The sequence below is a fragment of the Lepidothrix coronata genome, unplaced genomic scaffold (assembly GCF_001604755.1).
Source record: "Lepidothrix coronata isolate B3197 unplaced genomic scaffold, Lepidothrix_coronata-1.0 Scaffold40, whole genome shotgun sequence".
Classification (NCBI taxonomy): Eukaryota; Metazoa; Chordata; class Aves; order Passeriformes; family Pipridae; genus Lepidothrix; species Lepidothrix coronata.
This window is the reverse complement of record NW_016690220.1, coordinates 5,607,365-5,612,003: the sequence shown is the minus strand read 5'-3', so window position 1 is coordinate 5,612,003 and position 4,639 is coordinate 5,607,365.

Here is a 4,639-nt window from a genome sequence, read left to right as displayed (position 1 = left end):
CGCACATGTTATTTTCTAACACAGCCACAGGCAAAATAATTTTAGCTGACATACACCAAAAAAAGTAATTCTTTACTTTTTGTAGAACAACAACATTCATTTGGGATGATGAGATCACATTCACATGCAGCTCTACAAAGATTATGGAACTGGAACAGGAAGCAAGACCACTTTACTCTTCCTCTCCCCACACCTTGGTCAGCCAAGTCCCAGTTTTCTGTGGGAAAGGTATTCATCCTTCCTCAGAGGAGGTTACCTTCTTCCAGATCTTCAGGAAAGGGAAGAAGTAATTTTCAATTCTTTATTGTGGATAGAGTAAAACAATCCCAGTCCCACAGGCAGCATATATACATACACAATGCCAGGTCCTAACCACAACCCTTAGGGGTGAGCCCTTGGGAAAGCTCTATCAATAGAGTCAAGTCAGTGCTGCAGTGCAGTGCAAAGGAGAAAACCAAACCCGAGGAACTACTGGGAAAAGCAAAAGATATAAAAAGAAACATTGCCTTGCCACCATGGTTCATCCATAGTCAAGGAAACAGTTCAAAGAAAGGCAATGAAGTTGATAAAAGGTAGGGAGCACCTTTCTTAAAACAAGTGGCTTTTTTGTTCAGAAAAGAGGTAACTTGGGCATTGAAGGAAAACTGAGGTCAATAAAAGCACCAGTATTAGCTGTTCACTGTCTCTCCAATACAAGAAACAGGAGCCATAACATTAGGCTAGTAGGAGTCAAGTTCAAAGCAAGGGAGAGGGAGCAGCTCTTCACACAAGTCACAAGTTGATGAAACTCCTTGCCGGCTGATGCTGCAGATGAAGAAAGTCCGCATGAGTTCAGGGAAGATGAGATAAGCACTCAGAAGAATAAACTGGGTTATTACACAAACCAGGGATGGTGACTTCACCACTTCCCTGGGCAGCCCATTCCAATGTTTGACAACCCTTTCAGTGAAGAAATTCTTCTTGATGTCCAACCTGAACCTCCCCTAGTGCAGCTTGAGACCATGTCCTCTCATCCTGTTGCTGGCTGCCTGGGAGAAGTGGCCACCCCCACCTTGCTACAATGTCCTTCTCAGGCAATTGCAGAGAGCAATAAGGTCTCCTCTGAGCCTCCTCTTCTCCAGGCTAAACAACCCCAGGTCTCTCAGCTGCTCCTCATAAGACTTGTGCTCTAGACCCTTCTCCAGCTCCGTCATCCTTCTCTGGACTCACTCCAGTACCTCGATACCTTCATTGTAGTGAGGGGCCCAGAACTGGACACAGTACTCGAGGTGCAGCCTCACCAATGCCATGTACATGAAGAGTTTGGGTCAGAATACAGGGAAAGCATCATACATGTTAGCACATTTCCTACTCTTCCCCAGGAGCCCACTTCTGAAGTCAGACTGTTCCTCTCTTTTCTTGGTTCATTTTACTCACTCCTTGTTGGGTGGGTCTCAGTCTTCTTGGACAGGAGTACAGCTGTGTATTGGCCAGAATGCTCTCTCCAGCAGCCCTGACCTTCTGCAGCAGCTTGCCCAGGTTTGCATCACCACAGATGGCATGTTGCAGGAGCGGAGAGGGGAATGTCTCAGCCTTTTTGCTGACCTAAGCATCATTCCCAGCCAGATGGAGACACTCTGCCATCAGGTATTCCATCAGTCTCATACCAGAGACACTAGCCCTGCTCACTTTTGAGTACTCGCAGAGCAGATGGTGCACATGATCCAGAAGAAACTGCAGCCCAGCCCCCAGCAAGGGTTAGCTCTCACACTGCCATCCACTCCCCGTATCTTGTGTTTTGGCTGATGCTCTCCCAGACACTGACTTCACAAGAATAGAAAGATTAGTGTGACGTAGTACATCATTCCTATGTTCTTTAATCTTCTTTATCCTATTTGAGACACTTAGCATTCATTTACATGGTAACAAGAAACAGAACATAGTAAACGCATCTTCAGTATCTTACTGCCAAAAATGTTTAATTGGGATGCTTGTGGGTCTTACTGTACATGTGCACATATTAATATTCCAACAGTTGGGAAATCCCTGTTTTTGATATTTTGGCACCTTCTATAAGCAGACAATGTCAAGCTTTCACAGAGCTGGATAAGCAGAACCAATTCAGTTCCAAGCCCAGCTCTCGATATGATCAGTGGTTCAATCACCAAAAGCATCCACGCTCAAACAATATAATAAAGATAAACTACTTCTGACCTTTTAGACAAAAAAGCTAGAAGTTGCACAACTAATTCCTCAAACTTACATAATCCCAATGTCAACAATGGTGAAACAAAGATAAATAGGATCAGTGCATACTTGTACAAGTACTTTCTAACAATAAAATCATTATTAAAAAAAATTACTTCCCTAGCAAATTCCACATTACACATTCACAAACTCCAATGAAGTTAACAGGTTAAGGTGCTTTAAGATGAATGTAATTTGCTGATTCACAGAATAAGAAGTGACATTAGCTAAAAAAGCAAAGTGCTATTTTTCATACGTACTGAAGTAACTAAACTGTAGCAGCCTGAAGAAGCCTCGTCTGAATTTGAATGTAACAAACATGTTTCCCTCACTCCTCGGCCAGAATTCACCCTCTTGAGTGGCTTTATGAGCAGAAGGTCCCAGTTCCTGTATGTAAAGCGGTTTCTGCAGCCACTCTCTGATCTACAGGATCTGCTATAAAATGGTGCATAATCAGCACACTCTTGTCAACCCTCTACTCCCCCACCCCCTGAGCCACAGAAGCCAAAAGCAGACCTAATCAACTCCACCACGAGCCAAGGCAAACTCCTGTGCTCTCACCTAGTTTCTATCACAGCTACAAGCCTCTGCTCAGAACTACTATTCCTCACCTTTACAAATTTATTTTTTTTAAATTCCTTAAAAAGGCCTGACAAGGCATGCTCTGCCCTCCAAAATCCTTAGAACCCACAGTCCAAAGCTAACAGAGCTAGACAAACAGAACTGTACTTTTGCCTTGTTGGAGGGAACTAATCAGTTAGAACTGATTGCACCGTAACACGCTGGAGATACTCAAATGGCACAACTGCTGCAATATTGCTTCCCGTGGAAAATTACATTCTGATTTACAGATGCACCAACTTTTGGATATAAGTATTTCAATTCAAAGAATCATCGTTTTTAGCCTGTCAAAAGCATTTTCTGAGGCCATCAGAAAATGCAATCTGTGCTCAACTGCTATGCTTTAGCAGATGAAAGATGTTTCCATTTTTAAACATCATTTGTCCTTTATATATTGGGCCGCGTGCGCTTGGTGCAGCATGCCCAGCTTGGCCCAGGCACGTGTGCTCAGCCGGCCCCGGGTGCAGAAAGGAGCGAGAGAGGGGGAGCTTTGCCGGTGCGGACTGTGCCCTCGTGAGAGACCAGAGGGGGAGCCCAAAACACACAAAAGAGAAGGACAACTCTAAACCCGGGCAGATGGAGCTCGTTCAGCCCTGTAAGGCAATCCATCTAAGAGAAGGTCACTCTAATTAAACCTACGTCCTGAGGACCTCGCTGTCACCGTCCAAGCTCACTCGGCCCTGGCAGATGAACCTTATGATTAAAGGGTGGGTTCAGTTCCGCACACACTGCGTCTCACCTAAAAAATCCATTGCGCAGGCTCGAAGGCTTTACCCACTTATGCAAAGCCCTGTATCGACATGTTCTACAAATGCAGTCACACAAAGATCAAAAGACAAAGGGATATACACCTGCCTCCAAAGGTGCAGCCAAATTAACTCTAGCATGCTGGAACATCAGAACCATGCTCTATTTGTCGGATAGCGGACATCCTGAGCGTCGTTCTGCCCTAATTGCCCATGAACTGTCACGTCTCAACATCGACATTGCTGCTCTCAGTGAAGTTTGCCTTCATGAGGAAGGCAGCCTCAGAGAACATGGTGCCGGTTACACACTCCTTTGGTCAGGTAAGCCCAGAACCGAAAAACATCTCTCAGGAGTCGGCTTCATGATCAAAAACTCTGTTGTTCCTAAACTCGAAAATCTGCCGACAGGTCACTCTGACCGCATTATCTCCCTACGCCTTCCACTACACAACAACCAACACGTTGTCCTTTTTAGTATATATGCCCCAACTCTCCAAGCTGACCCTGCTGAAAAAGATAAATTTTACACTGACCTGCGCCGCCTTACCCAGAAGATTCCTGCAGATGATAAGATCATTATCCTCGGTGATTTCAATGCCAGAGTAGGAAAGAATTTTGAAGCCTGGAAAGGAATGTTAGGCAAGTATGGTGTTGGAAGCTGCAACGATAATGGTCGACTTCTGCTAGAATTCTGTGCGGAGCAACAACTCACCATCACTAATACTATCTTTCAGCAGAAAAATAGTCTGAAGACAACATGGATGCATCCCAGATTCAAACATTGGCACCTTATTGATTATGTCTTGATGCGATGGAGAGATGTCCGTGATGTCCACCACACCCGTGTGATGCCCAGTGCAGAATGCCAAACAGACCATCGACTGGTGTGCTGTAAATTTAATCTTAAATTCAAACCTAAAAGCGGCAGTATCCCAAGGAGGAGACTCCAAGTTAACGATCTCCAATCAGCCACAGTGAGAAACAAATTCCAGGCTAATCTTCAAACTAGGCTTGATAACCTTTCCATGGATTCTACAGATACCTCT